This window comes from Meriones unguiculatus, chromosome 10, assembly GCF_030254825.1.
Source record: "Meriones unguiculatus strain TT.TT164.6M chromosome 10, Bangor_MerUng_6.1, whole genome shotgun sequence".
Lineage (NCBI taxonomy): Eukaryota > Metazoa > Chordata > Mammalia > Rodentia > Muridae > Meriones > Meriones unguiculatus.
In genome coordinates this window covers 99,010,176-99,029,887 of record NC_083358.1, presented here as the reverse complement: position 1 = coordinate 99,029,887, position 19,712 = coordinate 99,010,176, and the positions used below count along the sequence as shown (strand labels likewise).

At 40.8% G+C, this 19,712-nt stretch overlaps 1 long non-coding RNA gene across 3 annotated transcripts; it reads left to right on the top strand.

Annotated features, from left to right (window-relative positions):
• The first annotated feature begins 7,266 nt into the window (after window positions 1-7,266).
• LOC110540685 (uncharacterized) lies at window positions 7,267-18,511 on the top strand. 3 transcript variants are annotated; one of them, XR_009594767.1, is made up of 4 exons: window positions 7,267-7,565; window positions 8,814-9,033; window positions 16,567-16,743; window positions 17,831-18,511. It is a non-coding gene; the product is annotated as an uncharacterized LOC110540685 (long non-coding RNA). The 3 variants fall into 3 exon arrangements; XR_002475963.2 differs by having other exon boundaries at window positions 16,567-16,747; XR_009594766.1 differs by lacking the exons at window positions 16,567-16,743; window positions 17,831-18,511 and adding an exon at window positions 10,873-12,462.
• The last annotated feature ends 1,201 nt before the right edge of the window (window positions 18,512-19,712 follow it).

Below are 19,712 nucleotides of genomic sequence, written 5' to 3'. Positions count from 1 at the left end.
TTTAAGTAATTCTCAGCCATCTGAGATTCCTCTACTGATAATTCTTTTTATCTCTTACCCAATTTTTAATTGGATTATTTAGTGTTTTGATGTCTTTTCTTGAGTTCTTGATAATTTTGGTAATGGGCCCTCTGTCAGATGTGGCGTTGGTGAAGATATTTTTCTGTTCTGTAGGTTGCCATTTTGTCCTATTGACAGTATTCCTTGCCTTACAGAAGCTTTTCAGTTTCATGAGGTCTCCTTTATGAATTAACAATTGTCAGTCTTAGTTTCTGTGCTATCTGTGTTCTGTTTGGGAAGTTGTCTTCTGTGCCAATGCATGCAAGGCTAGTCCCAAATTCCTCAACCAGGTTCAATGTATTTGGTTTTATGCTGAGGTCTTTGATCCACTTGGACTTGAGTTTTACGTGGGCTGAGAGATATGGATATATTTCCATTCTTCTACATGTCAACATCCAGTTAGACCATCACCGTTTGTTAAAGATTGTTTCTTTTTTCAATTGTATAATTTTGGATTATTTGTCCAAAATCAGGTGTCCACAAGTTTGTGGATTTATATCTAGCTATTAGATTTGATTCCATTGATCCACCTGTGTGTTTATCCCAATACCACATGTTTTTCATTACTATAGATCTGTAGTAGAGCTTGTTCACAGTAGTTTTATTTGTAATAGCTAGAAACTGTAAACAACTTTGATGTCTCTCAACCAAAAAAAAAAAAAAAAGATGGACAAAGAAAATGTGGCACACTTATATAATGGAGTAATACTCAACAGTTAAAAAAAAAACGATGACATGATGAAATTTTCAGGCAGACAAATGGAATTAGAAAAAAATCACCCTGACCCAAAAAGGAGAAACATGGGATCTACTCACTTACAAATAGGTATTAGCTGGAAAGAATACTCATGCTACTCTACAGACCCAGAGAAGCTAAATAACAAGGAGGGCCCAAGGACTGATACACAAATCTTCCCTGGGAAGGAGAAATACAATAGGTATTGCAGGAGTGGGAGAGTAGGAGCTGGAGGGATCAAGTGGGGGGGGGGAGATGGAAGAAGAGAGTGCCTGGAGAGACAACTGAAATTGGGAGCATTTCCGGGACAAGCTAGAACCCTGGTGCAATGGGAACACCCAGGAATCTGAGTATGACGCTAGCTAAGACTTCTAGCAGTGGGGGATACAGAGCCTGAACGGATCATCTCCTGTAACCAAACAAGACTTCCAATGGAGAGAATGGGACACCAGCCCAGCCCAACCAGAAGACTTTTGTCCTGCCTGCAAAATCTGCTGGAGTAAAGGTGACACCGAAACTGAGGGAGTGGCCAAACAATGGCTGGTCCAGCTTGAGAGCTTGAGACCCATGCCACTAGAGGGAGCCCACTGCAGACACTGCATGGAGAGCCAGGACCCAGACACCTAGGATAGAACCGAACAGGACTGGTAGGAAAAAAAGAAGAGAGAGGGGGTGGGGGGAGAAAGGAAAGAGAAAAGAAGCCAGTGAAATTATACTGCCATTCTCATAGATTGTTGCCTAGTCCACTTGACATCAGAGAGGATTCATTCGGCATCTGATAGAAACAGAAAAAAAGACCCATAGCCAAACATTTTACAGAGCTCCAGTAATCCTGCAGAAGATAGGGTTAAAGACACCACAAGAAAACTTACAGAATCAACTCACCTGGGTTCACAGGGACTCACAGAGTCTGAACCAACAACCATGGACCCTTCATGGGACTGACCTAGGCCCTCTGCATATATATTGGTCTTCTTTTTTGTTTGTTTGTTTTTTGTTTTTTTTATTTTTTATTTTTTTTTTATCAGTTACATTTTATTAACTCTGTATCCCAGCTGTGTCCCGATCCCTCATTCCCTCCCAGTCCCTCCCTCCCTCCCTCATCTCCACCGTGCCTCTTTCCAAGTCCACTGATAGGGGGGACCTCCTCCCCATTCATCTGATCCTGTTTTATCAGGTATCTTCAGGACTGGCTGCAAAGCCCTCCTCTGTGGCCTAACAGTACTGCTCCTCCCTTCGGGGGTGGGGAGACCAAAGAGCCAGTCATTGAGTTCCTGTTAGAAATAGTCCTTGTTCCCCTCACTTTGGGAAACCAATTGGTTACTGAGCTACCACAGGCTACATCTGAGTGGAGGTTCAAAGCAAAGACTCATGACCTAACCTTTGGCAGAGTTTAGGGAATCATAAGAAAGAAGGGGAGTTAGTCTGATGGGGAAAGGATAGGAACTCCACAAGGATCAAATATATCTGGGCACAGGGTCTTTTCTGAGACTGACATTCAACCAAGGACTCTTCTTATGGGACTCTTAACAGTAGGAGCCAGAGCTGTCTCCAACTTTTTTTGTTGTCTTTTGGGACCCTTTTCCTCATACTGGGTTGTCTCATCCATCCAGCCTTAATAGAAGGGGGAGTGCCTCGTCGTACTGAAACTTGATATGCCATGTTTGGTTGATATGCATGGGAGGCCAGCCCTTTTCTAAAGAGAAATGGAGGAAAAATAGATGGAGTGGGAGAGTCGGGAGGGGAGTCTGGAAAAGAGGAATGGAAGGAGGGAAACTCCAGTCAGGGTGTAAAATAATGATAATAATAATAAAGACTACCTCCCCCATAGAACTACTTGGAAGGATGAAGTGTAACAATGCATAAAAAGTACCTAGCATATTACTTAGTTCAAACCAAGCACTGAATAAGTATATATTATTATTATATAATATATAATATATATATTATTAATATATATATATATATTATTATATTATTATTCTTGGCAAGGAATAGAAGGAAAACAACTCACAACTCAACCTCACTGCTTTTTGTGTTATGAGAGGTTATCAGATGAAATAAATGAGGGGGGGGGAAGATATGTTAATAAAGAAAAGTAGTATTCTTTTTGGTGGGGGAAGGTGGTAGACTTGGATAGGACCTCAGGGCAGGCTTAAACTGCTGTATAGCTGAGATTAACCATGACCTCTTCATCCCCTGTCCCAACTTCCACAGTGCCAGGATTATGTGCATGACCTCCTGCCTGGCTCTTTTCCTGTCTTTTCTAGGAATGGGTGGATATTTTCTAGGAACTAGAACACATTCTTCTTTCATTTTTTATGGTTCTTTCCAGACATTGTTATGTAGTGTCTATTGCCATGACAGTGGGGGATAGATGGCATTTAGCAGACATGTGGTATGATAATGAAATTACAAGTAGCCACTCTGGAAGCCTATTAGGCTCCGTAGTTTAAGCCAGCCAAGCTGAAGAGGGATTTTTGGTCAACATGTATAGCCAAACATGGTAGCTCACACCTCAGAACCTAAGAGATAGAAACAAGAGAATCAAAAGTTCAAAATAAACCTCTGCCAGATAACTAGTTTGGGGCCCCTCTAAGCTACATAAGAAGACCTTTTCTCAAAAACAAACAAACAAACAAACCAAATATAGGCATCATGTCCCAAAGACAAATAAGATCATGGCACAAGATACATGTGCAAATAGGTTACCTGGGTAATAAAAGACTTGTGCAGGGCAACAGAACAACTGATAGCCATTGGAGTCATCTTACCACAGAGTAAATGCTGAGACCTTTATAGCTCCCACCTTATTCAGTCATTAGAAATGGGCTGCCATGGTGAAGATATGACTTTGGGCAAAGCTATCTTCTGCTCCTGTGGCAGCTCTCAAAACTCTAGCAACAGAAGATGATGCTGACTCCAACCTTCTCCACAGCAAGTCCCTAGAAGATGTTACTAAAAAGAGATACCTACACTGGTGAACTTCAGCCTCTTTTCAGGGCCAGACATGCAGAGGCATCAACCATATCCTTAAGTGATGCTGACCACAATATGTGTTCATAGCATGCTTTTATAGACCAGGTTCACTCATTGACTGCTGGTGAAGATATTTGAGGCAATCAGAAGCAGATATCTAAGAGAATCAGAAAGCTTACAAAACAATGCAACAAATGGGTTTCAGCTCTTCTGAGCGGTCTAAAAACTTGGTTGTAAAAAACTCTTCTCAGTTAACATGAGTGGGGTCTGGGGATATGCTAGAGGGAGCTTTGCTGTGTCAGAACACCAATCATGCTAGAGAGCAGAGACTGAAGAGAAGGTAACTGAGGGGATAGGTGCTCACAGCAGCAAAGCTGGGGAAGGATTCAGCTGGTGTGCATTGAGTAGAAAGAACAGCCTTCAGTGTAAAACACCTTCAGTCTACTCCTTGCTTTGAAAACAGCCTTTGGTTCCCTGCCTGAGTTCCACTCCCTCTACTGCAAGAACTGAAGTTCCTCTCTTTACCTATGTTGAAGAATCTAGACACTGCTTAATTGATTAGATTTTATTGTGGAGAACTGAAATGATGCAAAGCCAAACTTATCTTGAGCTATCTTCAGTCCTTTTAATAGCCTTTTATCACCCACCTCTATATCTTACCTAAAAACTTCTGTGACCATCAAGAAAAACCTTTGAAATAATCTCTCAATAGGCACTAGTATCCACCAACCCAAAAGCTAAGAATGGCATCAGACAGGATCTAAAGCAAGGCATAGATTTCCCCCATCTTGCTGTAACACACTTACCAAAGGTCTCTGCCACTATATTTGGTAAGTGCATTGGTTTCTGATGTCTGACTTTTATTTGTTCTGTGACTAACAAAAAGTTCAGGTAACCAACAACTGACAAATTTCTGAAAAAAAAAACAAAACAAACAAACAAACAAAAAAACTTGAGTCCATGTGTCTGGCCCATGGTTGCTTCACTCATATTTGCTCAAAGTAAACACTTTTATTCCCTTTGAAGCCAGTGTACTCTGACCCAGGTAACTAGCATAGAGGCTGAATGCCACACATATCTGATAAGAGTTTGTGGTTGCCTACAGTGTGATTAAAGAACCTTTATACTATAAACCTAGGGAAATAGATAGACACACATCACCATTATTTTCTAGCATTGGGTCCCATGTAATAAAGAACCGTGGCCCCTGATGAGAGGATAATGAATGAGACAAGTCCTACTGCTACCCCAGCTCACTCTTAAGGTCAGTGTTCACAGTGCAAAAAAAGTTGGGGCATCTGTGTAGAGCATAGACATCCCAGTGAACAAAAGAGACAAGAATTCAACTTTGAAAAGGCTGAATTCAAGTTTGAAGAGGCTGGGAGGAAGAAACAACACCAAAAGAGAAATTCAGAGGTCGGTCTTTATAGGAGCTGCCTTGGATATGCTTTTTCTTTGAGACCTTTATTGAAACAGGGTGTCATGTAGCCCAGGCTATCCTGTAACTCAATCAGTAGAGTTATGCTATCTCTTCATCCCAAGTGCTGTAATTACAAGTATAAGACACCACAAAATAAATCAAAAGGAGAATACTGCATGATTATAAGATGTGTAATAGTGCATAGTAGTAGTGAGGCAGTGAATGGTGAATAAACTCTGAGATGTTAAAATGAACAGAATTTGTTTATATCTTAGATTTAAAACTAAGATCACTGCCTACGTACGTACACATACCTTTCATCCACTTCTTGAGGCCAAAACCTAGATGTTAGCTAGCACAGAGTTTTTTATACAGCATAAAATCTAACTGCAATACTATAAACAAACACGGTTTATCTGTCTCACATATCCAGTTAGACCAAGGCTGGTCAAGGTTACCATTAGTCTACTAGGTTCTTGATTTCTTTCTTCTAAACTGGACTGTTAACTCACTTTTCTCATCACTCCAAACAAATACCTCATAAAAAGCAACTCAGGGATGAAGGGTTTACTTTTGCTCATGTTTCATAGTGATGAATGGTCTCTGGGGTGCCATTAGTAGTGGCAGGAGTTTGTAGATTGACATGTACATTATCAACAGATCAGGAAACAGAGATGCAGAGAGGAACAAGATGTGGCCTATAACTCTCTAAACCCTGTCCCTGTGGCCCTATATCAGATAGGCCTCATGTCCCAAAAGTTTCACAATGTCTTAGAACAGAATCATTATTGGGGACCAAGTAAGCTCCTGAGACTCAAAACCATCTTATGAACTACCCCATGCTATTTCTTGCCCCTTTTTCTTGTGCCTCCTTGTCTCAAGCTTGATGCTGTACTTCCAGATGCAATTTTAGTTCCCAAGACAACAGAAATAGCAGAGGAACAAAGGGAGGTGAGCCAGTGAAATGTCTTCCTTTTTATCTAGAACACAAAATGGTCGCTGGAAGCTACAACCAGGAAAGTCCCCATTATATCACACTGAAAAACTTAGACAGATGTTAATATGTTTGTTTAAAATTACAGCATTCTAGAGCAGTGGAGTGGCACACACGATTACTCCTAGCACTTAGCAGGCAGAGGCAGGTGGAGCTCTGTGAGTTCAGGGCCAGGCTGTTCTACATAGTGAGTTCTAAAGCAGCAAGAACTATGTAATGAGATCCTGTCTCAAAAGAAATAAGCAAGCAAGACAACCAACAAGTAAATAAATAAACAAGTTGAACATCCCTGCAAAGAAATGCTTGCGCCATTCCCTTTGTCTATCACACTATTGAAACAATGGACCCTAAGGAACCGGAATTGGTCCACCGATTTTTGTTTGTTTCAAGAAGGGAAAAACTAAAGCCCTGGTGCCAGCCAAAAAAGGAATTTTTGTTCCAGGAAAATATTTAACATGGTTTTGCAATCTGCGAATTTTGGAGCTGAGAAACAATAAGGGTTTAATAATAGGTGAGACCAAACTTGCACCAGGTTTGCTTAGCTATGCTTTGGGCCTTTTATTTAAACCTCAGCTTCACTTCAGTACCCTGAAGATGGACTCAGAAGGAAGGAGATAGTTCCCAGACTTCTTTGTTCCTTCTCCAATGTGTACACATTGAATGAATCTCTTTTTCTTTCACTATTACTTACTGTTCTCATTAATTGGCTCGCTTAGGACAGACGGCTGAACCTAAGTTGCGAGGGCTGCCAGGAAATAGGATCAGACCCTAAAATCTCCATAACAATGTAGGTCTGAAAGACTTCATAAAAAAAGCTGATGGAAAGACATTGGGAGGGGGAGGGGGAGGTGCACCATTTCCAGTTACACAACCATAGTCTATGAAAAGAGCAGTCCTGAAGGGAAGTTTCTGGCTTTTGTTTTTTTTTAAGACTCAGTTGAGTCAGGTGATGTGTTTTAGGAAGCTGCCTTGTGAAAGGGCATGTGATGTTTTGTTGGAGGCTGGCTTGTGAGAGGGCACGTGATGTTTTGCTGTGAGCTGTCTTGTGCGAGTGGCTTGACTTTGACCAGCTGAGAACATCCATGGGTGAACTCTGAGGAAAGGAGATATATAGAAGCCCACAGACAGTGAGACATTGCTTTCTTGGATCAACATTGCTGTGCTGATATTTGTGCTTCAACACTTGACTTCGCAGAGAGAAATGTTCCAGAAAATTTCTTGGGACAATCCAGCTGAGTCTTGTGGCTTTCACTGATTTGTCCCAATCTTCTGAATCGTGCTGCTTTGTGTTGCTGTTTGGTGTTGGACTTTGGACTGGACTGCTGGTATCTGGACAACGAAGAGTGGACTTATCCCAAGGAACTACTTCTAAAAAGGTCTACAATCCCCTTTACCTAATAAGCTTCTTTCTCTCCTACCTCTGGTCACTGAGTAGAAGGGAGATATAAATGTTTAAGAACCCTAAATAAAGTAGGTTAGGTGAAAAATTAAGCCTACACAGTCTGCTGCCCCTACTGCTCACTGACCCGTGTAGAAGATGGTTTGTTTGGATATTCAGAGAAATAAGTAAATTACAAAGTAAGTAATGCATATAACCAGGGAGAAAAATGGTATGTATTTCAAAGCTGAAAGCAAAAACCTTCCTCTCTCTCTCTGTGTGTGTGTGTGTGTGTGTGTGTGTGTGTGTGTCTGTCTGTCTGTCTGTCTGTCTGTTTGGAAAAACATTTGAATGGCCACTTAAATCTGAAAATATTAGGTATCAGGATATGATCTTGAGAAGAGAAAAAAAGAAAACAAACAGTCAGAATTTTAAGTTTTACTTGGAAACAGTGATTCAGGAGGAAAGATAAAGGGATTCTGGGAACTGAGAAAATGACAGAAATTAAAATAAGAGTGTTATGACACCCTCACAGTCAATGGGGCATTACATTCTTCCTATTTCATGGGGAAGGAGTTTCCTGAAAATCTTTCAAATGGCAGAGCAGGACTTAGCATCATGAATTCTTTTTTAAAATTTATTTATTTTTTTATTAATTACACTTTATTCACTTTGTATCCCAGCTGTAATCCCCTCCCTCATTCCCTCCAATCCCATCCTCCCTCCCTCATCTCCTCCCATTCCCCTCCCCAAATCCACTGGTAGGGGAGGTCCTCCTCCCCTTCCCTCTGACCCTAGCCATATCAAGTCTCATTAAGAGTGGCTGCACTGTCTTCCTCTGTGGACTGGTCAGGCTGTCCTGCCCCCCTTAGGGGGAGGTGATAAGAGAGCCAGCCACTGAGTTCATGTCAGAGACAGTCTCTGCTCCCTTTACGAGGAAACTCATCTGGAGACTGAGCTATCACAGGCGACATCTGTGCAGGGGTTCTAGGTTATCTCCATACATGGTCCTTGCTTGGAGTATAAGTCTCAGAAAAGACCCCTGGGCCCAGATTTTTGGTTCTGTTGGTCTCCTGTGGAGCTCCTGTCTCCTCCAGGTCATGCTATCTCCCCCTTTTTTCATAAGATTGTCTGCACTCTGCCCAAATTTTGACAATGATTCTAAGCATTTGATACCTTGCTGGGTACAGTCTTTCAGAGGCCCTCTAAATGTAATGCTTGGTGTTCTTTCGTCTTTCTGCCACAGCTTGTCCTCTCCTCCACCCTAGTCAGCTTGCAGCTTGAAGACAACATGAAAGGCAGTTGATCATTCACACTTCCTCCCACCTCCCCATCTCTGTCTTCAGAAAGGCTCAAGTGAGGACTCACCTCTGTTACAAAGTGTTCCATCCGATGCAGTGATGCAGTGACAGGAAGTCTCACAGAGACCCTGGGGAGCAGGCAGCAGCCTCTGGTTTAGTGCTGTGGTAAGCATTCCGTCTCCTTCTCTAAATCAACCTGCTAAACAGCTTTGGCTCCGGTTGGTGCTCAGCCTCTTGTAACAGGTCTCTAGGTTCTTGACAAAAGGAGACTGGTAACTAGCTCCTATACAGAACATTACAATTTGTATTTGGCCTCCTCTGAGCACAAACCAACACCACACACCCACTCCTTTTGCCTTTTTGTGCAGGTTCACATACACCCTGGGAACTTGGTGTTCATATTTTCTCACATTGCTGCAGCTTGATTGCTCTTCAGACCTCATATTCCTCATGTGGTCTGTCAGCCGCTGACTGCTACTAGATACTGCTTCCGTTCACGTGCAAGGACACTTGTGGGCTCTATTGTGCAAACTAATATTTGTATTCTGCATATTTGGCAGTAATATCAGCTGCATTTCTCTCATTTAAACCATGCTCTTATCGAAATTTTTTCACGGTCATTGCAATATCTGGGGGATGCCTGCTGAATATGAAAACTCCTTGGACGCCTGAGTTCGGGTTCATGGGGTTCAGTCCCCATCTCCCAACAGCATGACACTCAGAAAATACAAACTGTGGCATTAAGATGTCTCAGGGGGAGGTATAAAGAAGAACAGAGAAGGTGGGGAAGGCTGACTCTTAGCAAAGTCTGGGGCTAAGGAGATGGCTCAGTAGGAGCAGGTAAAGGTACTTGTCATTAAACCTAACAATCTGAGTTCAAAACCCAAGACCCAGTTGGTGAGAGGAAACAAACAACTCCTGCAAATCGTCCTCTGACCTCCACCTACACACCTGGGGTTCACGTACCCATTCCACCCATAAATAATAATAGCAATTTAAAAATGGTTAAAATTGGTCAGGGAGGCTACAAGAGGAGATGAGGGGTAGCAAAGGATGGAGGAGATGAAGTGGGTAGAGAGTCTACTAAAACACACTTTGAGAATACTAAAGTCACATCAAATAATTTGTATGTTAATTTAAAATATAAAATTAAATTATTTATAAAATTAAAACTTAAAAGAACAGTTCTCTTGTGCTCTCTTTCTCTCTCTTGCTCTCTTGTACTCTCTCTGCCTCACTGAGGGTCTCTCTCTCTCTCTTTCTCCACCTCCAGCCAATAGAAACTTTCATATAAAACAATTTTAAAGGCTAAGATAAGTTCATTTTTTTAAGTCTGATAAGAACAATCCTTAAGGCTGAAGCTGTTTGTCCTCTATATATACCTTATCAGTATATGTAATTTCAAGAATGAAGAATACTTAGTTCAGTGGCCGTATTCACCAGAGTTCTTTTTTGTGTATGTTGTATATGTATTGTGTGTGTGTATGGTGTGTGCGTGTGTGTGTGTGTGTGTGTGTGTGTGTGCCTGTGTGTTTGTGCATGTAGGTCAGAGGGCATCTTTTATTAGGACTTGGTACTTACATAGATCATGTTGAGGGACTTTGAGTACTCTGTATTGTAGACTACCTGGCCCTTGTTTCTGTCTTCTCATCTAGTGCTTCACCTAACATTTTTTGTTTACATGGACTCCAAGTATGGATCAGATTGTCATGTTTGTGTGGCTAGCATTTTTAACCTCCTGGGCCATGTTTCTGGCCCCAGAGTTGAATATGGGGACAGATATTGGTAGCGCTGCCAGTGAACAAAACAACTCCATATCACTAGCTGTGTATCCTGAGGAGAGCACAGGCTGATCTCAAATTCACTAGGTGGAGGAAAGTGGCATCTGAACTTCTGACTCTCTGCTCTCTACTTTCTACTCTCTCTTCTCCCAAGTGTTTGGATTACAGGCATGTGCTACTATACCCAGTTATTTCTTGTTTGTTTTTAATGATATGCATTTAGGTGTATCTGTGTGCCAGTATGTACACATGAATGCAAGTGCCGATGGAGGCCAGAAGAGGTTATCAGATCCTCTGAAGCTGGAGTGATAAGCGGTTGAAAGGCACCCAGTGCAGATGCTTGGAATTAACTCTCGGGTAATCTTCAAGAGCAACAAATATTTTTAACCACTGAGCAATATCTCCGCCTCCTGTTTCTTGTTTTTCACAATTAGGTCTCACTTTATAGCCCACACTATACTGAAACTCACTATCCAGCCCAGACTAACTTTAAACTTTTTATTCTCTTGTCTCATCCTCCAAAATACTGGGATTATAAGTGTGAGCCACAACACTCATCATAGCCAGCTGGCTTGACTTATGCTGTAGAGATAAAAATCCTTCAGGACAAGTTGGTATGAAGCAAACTTGCAGTTTATTATACAAAGGGAAGTATACACTCAGAGAAATAGACTTGAGTGCAGCTGCTAAGAGGGACACAGGCTGTTAGGATTTGGATGGTTTGTTGTATGAACAAAGTTTAACAGATTATTTATGAGTTTGGAAAGGGCAAAGTGTGAAACTCCAGACATGGCTTGAGATTTTCCCAGAACAGGGTTTATTCCCCTTTCTGTCTTTACATAGTGTTTTCTGGACATGCCATAGTGTCAGATACATGATGATAGTGGGTAATGATATGGAGATACCATCATAATTAACCAGGAGCTAACTAATAATCCTCTTGGTTAGACATATTGGTCCAGGATAAGTTTACTGTTGTAGTGGTTACATTGGGGCCTTTTGAAACATAGCTCGGCCCTTACACCAGACTCAAGTCAACATGCAGTTTGCCTCTTGTTTTTCTCATGCTTATTCAACCACCTTATTTACTTAGGGCATGCAGTTAATAGACATAGGTGCATGAGTGCACACATGTGCACACACACACACACACACACACAATGCATGCTTATGTCCATCTTCTTAAATTAAATAACTTAAATTTAAAATCTCAAATTGAAATGAAATAATCCTCTAAGTAGCCACCAAAAGGGAAAGAAGAGAACAGTTTCTGAGGCACGAATAGATGGAACAGGTGCAAACCAGTCCCGCCCTAGGCCTTCACCCCAATCACCTGCCCCTAGTGACCTTCCCTTCTTCTTCCTGTGGTTACATTTCAGGGTCTTGCATCATTTCCTTGGCTTCCTCTACACACTGCTCACTTAGCAACAGCTGTTTTATATGATGCAGTTGTACTTTCAAATACTTCTAGGGCTTGACAGGGGCAAGAAGGTGAAAGAAAGAAAATCACAGGGACATAGGCTTAATCCTTTCTTGAGTTTTGCCATAAAAATCAACCCAGAGATGTTGGAGTCAGGTTTGAATCAAGTAACATACGCAGACTAATTTCTGTGTGCTAGGACTGCATTGAAGATTCACGATTTAATGATGTCTAATTTTCAACATGAAAAAGGGGGAGAAAAAAGATAGTTATCAATCAGTGCCATTTCTTGCATTCAAGACAGGGTAGTATAAAGAGAGATCTACTTGATTTGGGTCCTGGTAGCTTCTAACTGGATGTCTATAGAGGAGATTTCAGCACAGCAAGGAAGCCAGAATTTACAAAATTCTACAGAGATTTTCCACTCTTAAAACTATCTATCTGACTTCCTTAGGTAGTGACAGCATCAGCCTGGGACATAGTTTGACTTTGATATTGTCCCTTCTAATTAGAACATCTACAATTTCAGATTCTTCCTATCAACAAAGGGCAAGAGAATGTAAATTAACAAGAAACATAAGGTACAGAGGAACAAACAGGATGTGGAAACCAAGTATGCAATGAACAGTTTTCATTGCAGTTCTCATCAACATAAAATAGTTTTAATTTATATTTGTCAATAAAAATGCACGTGTAAGAGGCTAAAGAGATAAGCAAGTAGTTAACAGTACGTGATACTCTTGCATATGACCTAAGTCCAGTTCCAGTACCTATGTCAGATGACTCACAACCATCTGGAATTACAGCTATGCAGTGATGCATTTTTATGAAAATATCACTTACATTCAAAAAGTCAAAACTCTTGTGAGGCTCACAACAAAAGTTAATAATATACCTTGAGGTGACTTAAGACTTAAGATGGATATCCTACTGTGTATTCAGCCTATTTGTTGAAGTCATTAAAGTTTCATCTCTTGTAAAACTCTGTTAAAGATTTCTGAGTGTTACTATTTTTGTGGGTTCTATTGTTGTGACAAATTAACATGACTAAAGCAACATGGAGAATAAAACGTTTATTTGGCTTATACTTTGATAATGTTATTAATCATCAAAGGAAGTCAGTATAGGATTCAAACAGGGCAGGAACCTGGGGGCAGGAGCTGATGCAGAGATCATGGAAAGGTGCTTCTTGCTGTCTTGCTCCACATGGCTTGCTCACCTGCTTTCTTACAGAAGCCAGGACCACCAGCGCAGGTATGCCACCATCCACAATAGGCTAGGCCTTCCCCCATCACTTATTTGCTCAACCATGTTTGTAGCAGCTTTATTTGTAATAGCCAGAAGCTGGAAACAGCCCAGATGCCCCTGAAGAATGGATGCAGAAACTGTGGCACACCTATACAATGGAGTATTACTCAGCAATGAAAAATAAGGAAATCATGAAATTTGCAGGTAAATGGTGGGACCTGGAAAGGATCATCCTGAGTGAGTTGTCCCAGAAGCAAAAAGACACACATGGTATATACTCACTCATATAAACATACAACATAGAATAAACCCACTAAAATCTGTACATCTAAATAAACTAAGCAAAAGAGAGGACCCTAACTAAAATGTTCAGTCCCCATCCTGAAAGGCAAAGAGGATGGACATCAGAAGAAAAAGAAAACAGGAAACAACCTAGGAACCTGCTACAGAGGGCCTCTGAAAGCCAGAAGAAGAAAACAGGAAACAATCTCGGAACCTGCCACAGAGGGCCTCTAAAAGCCTCTGCCGTGCAGACTGTCAAAGCAGATGCTGAGCCTGATGTCCAACTGTCGGGCAGAGTGAATGGAATTTTATGTAAGAAGTGGGAAATAGTAAGAGCTGGAGAGGACAGGAACTCCACAAGGAGAGCAACAGAACAAGAAAATTTGAACACAGGGAACTTCCCAGAGATTCATACTCCAACCAAGGACTATTCATGGAGATAACCTAGAACCCTGACAATGCAGCCACTTCTGATGAGAACTGATAGACTAAGATCAGAAAGAAAGAGAGGAGGACCTCCCCTATCAGTGGACTTGGGAAGGGGCATGCATGCAGAAAGGGGGGGAGGGTGGGACTAGGAGGGGAGGAGGGAGGGGCTTATGGGGGGATACAAAATGATTAAAGTGTAATTAATAAAAGTTAAATAAAAAATTAAAAAGAAAAGAAAATTCTCCTGCTGGATTTTACTAAAATGTTTTCTTAATTGAAGTTTCCTCCTTTCAGATGATTCTAGCTTTTATCAGTTAACATAAAACTGGCTAAGACAGTATCCTTTATTTCTTCCCCAGTGTGATACATTCTGTACTCTTTAATAAATTTAGACCAATAGCTTTTTTGTTAGGGACAGATACTCCGGGGCAAACACACAGATACAAACACAGACACAGGCAAAACAGTATTCAGGCAGCCCAGATTCATAAACATCCACCAGATAAATTACAGATGATAGACACAAAAGGATAGAGAAGTAGAGAATTCAAATCTGAACTCGCTTGGTAAAATTACTCTAAGAGAAAGTTCTTTTAATTGTTTTTCCTTAATACATTTTTTAATATATTCCTTGATACACTTTGGGTACTCTAAAGTTATTGCTAATATATTTAAACTTAAAGACTACTGGGACCTGATGAAATCTTTTTACCTCTATAGACACTTGCACTAATGGACACACAACAACACACAATTAAAAATGAAATAAATCATCTTTATACTAACATGTTGCTATATGCTTATACTTCAGCACATGGAGCCTTAGGTATGAGGATTCTGAGTTTCAAGACAGCCTAGGTTTTACAATAGAGTGCTATCAAGGAGGAGGAAGAAGAAAATGAGGAGAATGAAGAGAAAAAACTCTCTAAGAGTGTTATGAAATATTATTGTCTTAAATATTTAAAAGATTATTAACCTTAAAAAAACCTAAAAAGTGTACTACATTGTTAAGAAAGGTTTAGAGGTAACAAGTCTTATTACTATATAAGAATTCATTTAACTAGTTTATATTAGCTTACTGAAAGTTTGGGTATAGCTCAGTTGGTAGAAAGCACACCTCCCATGCACAACGTCCTGGCTTTGTTCCTCAGTTCCAAATAAACTAAATATGATGCTGCACATCTATAATCCGAGAACTTAGAGGTTGGAGGAAGGAAGGCAGAAGGTCAGGCTGCCCTTGGCTACATAGCAAGGTTGAGGGCAGCCTGAACTATGAAAATCCTGTCTCAAAAAAATAGTTTATTTGTTGACATGAATTATTTTAGAATTCTCAATCCTCATTTTTGGATTGCATTTCTGACAAAATCATGACTCTTGGCATTTCAGTTCCTGTAATCATGAGCCTAAAGTTTCTCTTTTTCAAACTGAGAGAAATTTGTAGCTCTGAAAAATTGAACAACTTAAGAAGATAATAGGAAGTGAATGGTTGTGTGTGTGTGTGTGTGTGTGTGTGTGTGTGCTGGGTATAGTAGTCTGGACTGGCATCTGTAGTCTCTTAAAGGCTGCAGCACATAGGCGCAGGTCATTCTGGCTTTTAGGATCTCCATTGATAAATTAGGTGAAAAATTCAAATAGGTATGTCTTTATATATTATGTGGTCTTTTTCTTTGGCTAATTTTAATAATCTTTCTTGGTTCTGTATGTTTAGTGTTTTTATTATTATGTGTTGAGGAGACTTTTTCTGGTCCAATCTGTTTGCTGTGATGTAAGCTTCTTAAGCACTTATAGGCCTCTCCTTTAGGTTAGATAATTTTTCTTCTATGGTTTGGTTGAAAATATTTTCTGCACCTTTGAATTGGGTTTCTTCTCCTTCCTCTATACCTATTATTACTAAGGTTGTTCTTTTCATAGCATCCCAGATTTTATGGATGTGTTGTTTCAGGAACTTTTTAGATTTAACATTTTCGTTGACACATAAACACATTTCTTCTATCACATCTTCAAGCCTCAGAATCTCCCTTCCATCTCTTGAATACAGCTAGTGAAGCTTGCCTCTGTAGTTCCTTTTCCTTTACCTGGATTTTTCATTTCCAGAATTCCCTCAGTTTGGTTTTATTTCCAGTTTCAGGTAGCAAACAGTTTTATTTATTTCCTTACACTTTTTGGTTGCATTTCTCTGGATTTCTTTAATGGGTTTATTCATGTCCTCTTTAAGGATCTCTATCATATTCATAAAGGCTGTGTTAAGGTCTTTTTTTCTCGTCCTTTAGCTACATTGGAAAATTCAGGGACTGCTGTGATAGGATAGCTGGGCTCTAGTGGAGACATACTACCTTGGCTATTATTGATTGTGTTTTTATGGTGACATCTTGGCATCTGGCTTTGAGATGATTAAAGGTCTAGGAGCTGGGTTCTGGATTTGTCTTTGTTGGGTAAGTATTTTGTTCCTTGAATTTTGTTTCCTTTCTGGATTTTTTTGAGAGGATAATGGTGGTATGTTGCCTGTTTTCCTGACCTTCTTAGCTGGTGTGTTCATAGGGAATGCCTGCTGCTGTTGGAGGTTGGAACACTTGGACTAGTTGTGGGAAGGAAGGTTGGAAGAGAAGGTCTTTGTGATCCTGTTGGGATCAAATCAATGAAGAAAGGGAAGCCACAGCAAGTTTCCAGCTACACTGAAGAGATGAGGATGACACTGAAGATTGGATCTCAGGAACAGTAGGTAGAGTATGGGTCTGTCTTCAGCTTATTTGTTCCCTGGGTAGGGTAGCCCTTGGGATAGCAAACGTTGCCGGCTGGAGTTGGTTTCTGAGATACAGCAATAACAGGGATGGGGGAGGTTAGAAGGGGATAGTCTGTGTGATCCACAGAAGATGTGGGCAGGAATGAGGGAAGGCTACAATTTGTATTCTGTTGCAGCAGTGTGGATGAGAATGTGGACTGGGTCTGGGTGACAGATAAATGGGAAGCTTTTGTATAGCCTACCTGCTTTTCTGCCAGGCATGGAAGCATGTTTTTAATAACAACACTCAGAAGGCTGAGGCAGAGAACTGCTGTGATTTCCAGGACAACTTGTTCTATATGGCAAGACTCTGTCTAAAAGAAAGAAAGAAAAAAAAAAGAAGAAAAAGAAAGAAAGGGAGGAAGAGAGAGAGAGAGAGAGAAATGACCAAGACAGTGAGACTTGCCTGTTTCCACAAAGGATATCAGTATGAGGATAACATGACAGTGTGGAAGACTGTTCCATTCATCAACCCCATGTGAACCCATCAGAGTGCTCCAAGAGACTGGAGATAAGACTTCTATCTGATAACTATTTTGTCTTTCTTTTCAAAGAAGGCCTTACTATGAAGCCCAAAACTAGCCTTGAATTCAACAATTTTCTTCCCTAAATCTCCTGAGTGCTAGGATTACAGATGTGAGCTATGATGGCCAGACTAGTTGTAACTTTAAAGTTCACCTTAAATGCTACAAAAATGTTGGCAAGTTTTTCAGCTGAGCCTGTTTCTTTCTCTGCATTAGGGCAATAACTTGTGAAGTTGGTTTCAGCTTTTCACTGTCATAGTGTAAAGGGTTGTCTTTGTCTCCAGTGTTGAGGCAGATATGTGGAGTATTGTTCCAATTATTTGTCCTGGATCAGAAGCCAAGAACTCTGCTGGCTTGAAGAGTATTCAGCTTGAACTTCTGTTTATCTCATGATGAAGGGAATATCACAAGCCTACTTGATGGTATTACTGACCTCACAGGTCCATTATTGGGGGGAAGGCACATTACTTTTATGATTCTGGTTGCTTCTTTCCCACAGGACCAGAGGAGATCCCGTGTAGAGAGTAGGAGTAGGATTCTACCTTCAACTGAAGAAATACTGCTGTGACTCATTCTGGAATACGTGATACTAATACAGATTGGACTCAAGGGCATTTCCACTGGAGTAGGTCAGCTGTTCCATGTGCAACTAGGTCAAGAGATAAGCAGAGAAGCCTCCAGGAGGGGGATATCCAGGCACCTCCAACAGCTGCAATACTTCCTCTTTATGGCCAACTTTCTGCCAGCTTCTCTCTGGCACACACACACACACAAGACTTAAGACCTCAGCAAATTCTGCATAAAACTAATTGCTATTCTCAACTGCCATGGTGTAGAATTGAAGGCAAGATCAATGATCAAGTTAAGCAAAGTGGCACAGAGGAGACAAGAAACAGTTTGTATCACGAAAAATGTGCTTAATGGCATAAAAAAAATAGTTTGGGTCCCTATTGACTCTAATGACAACTGCCAGGACCAGAGCTTGGTGCTTCTTGGACTTTCTGAGAGACACCCAGAGACAGGAGTCTATCATACCTTCTGTATTTAAAATCACTGAGACTACAATGAGTTGAGGGTTAAAAGACAAATAAAGAGAAGGACGCAGATTGCAGATAAATGTGTTCTTTCTAATCTTCTCAAAGGCACTGAAAGGTGGTTTTATTATCTCAGGAGAATGAAGCTTTGGGGGCATGCCTAATCCAAGAATGAAGGAATGGGGGTGAAGGTGATGTTTTGTGAATTTCAGATGTCTAAGTTCATTCTGTCATGTTCCACTGCATCCTTTAGTAATGTGTGTGTGTGCGTGTGTGTGTGTGTGTGTGTGTGTGTGTGTGTGTGTTTGCTTGAAAGACCTTCCCACCCACCCCCCAGAAAAGAAAGGCTTTTCTTCCACTTAACAGCCAGGCCTAAAGTGAGTGGGTAAAGAATGGAGTGAGAACTACAGAGGGAGGAGGAAACCTTTGTTGTGAGAAATTACGATCTCTCATGCTTTCACTTCCTTATCTATGAACTTATCACATCTGTACTCATTTTTTTTAATATCTCTTCAGTTACAGTTCCTTTAAACTAAGGCAAAACTCTAGACTTTGGGGATAAGATGACCGTTTAGAAGTTTCCCCTATGTGATGAGTCAAGATAACAAAGCATAGACCATATCATGAAGAAAGAGAGGAGCATAGGAATCATGGCAGAGATGGCAGAGCCTCTGCAACACATGGAGAAGCAGAAAGCCAACACAGAGAAAGTACAAAACACCCTTGCCTACAGCCCTGGCTTCTTGGGAACAGGAAGTAAGAACTGAGTAACTTTTGCATTATGAGATTGTCATTAGCCTCTCAAAAGCAGAAACAAATGCCATGGTTTGTGACTGGGTTTTTATCACAGGTGCATGTATTTGAACAGCTGGTACCCAACTTTTATGGGATGAGCCTGGTTAATAGAAGTTGGTCTTTCATATGATTCCCTGCACTCTGCCGAAGGTTTGGGTATGAGTCTTAATATCTGCTTTGATACACTGCTAGGTAGAGTCTTTCAGAGGCCCTCTGTGGTAGGCTCCTGTCCTGTTACTTGTTTTCTCCTACCTCCAATGTCCATCCCATTTGTCTTTCTAAGTGAGGATTGATCATCTTACCTTGGGTCCTCTTTCTTGTTTGTCTTCTTTAGGCATATAGATTTCAGTATATTTATCCTATCTTATAGGTCTATATAAGTGAGTATATACCATGTGTGTCTTTCTGCTTTTGGGATACCTCACTCTGGATGATCCTTTCTAGGTCCCACCTAGAAATTTGCCTGCAAATTTCATGATTTCCTCGTTTTTAATTGCTGAGTAGTATTCCATTGTGTAAAAGTACCACAATTTCTGCATCCATTCCTCAACT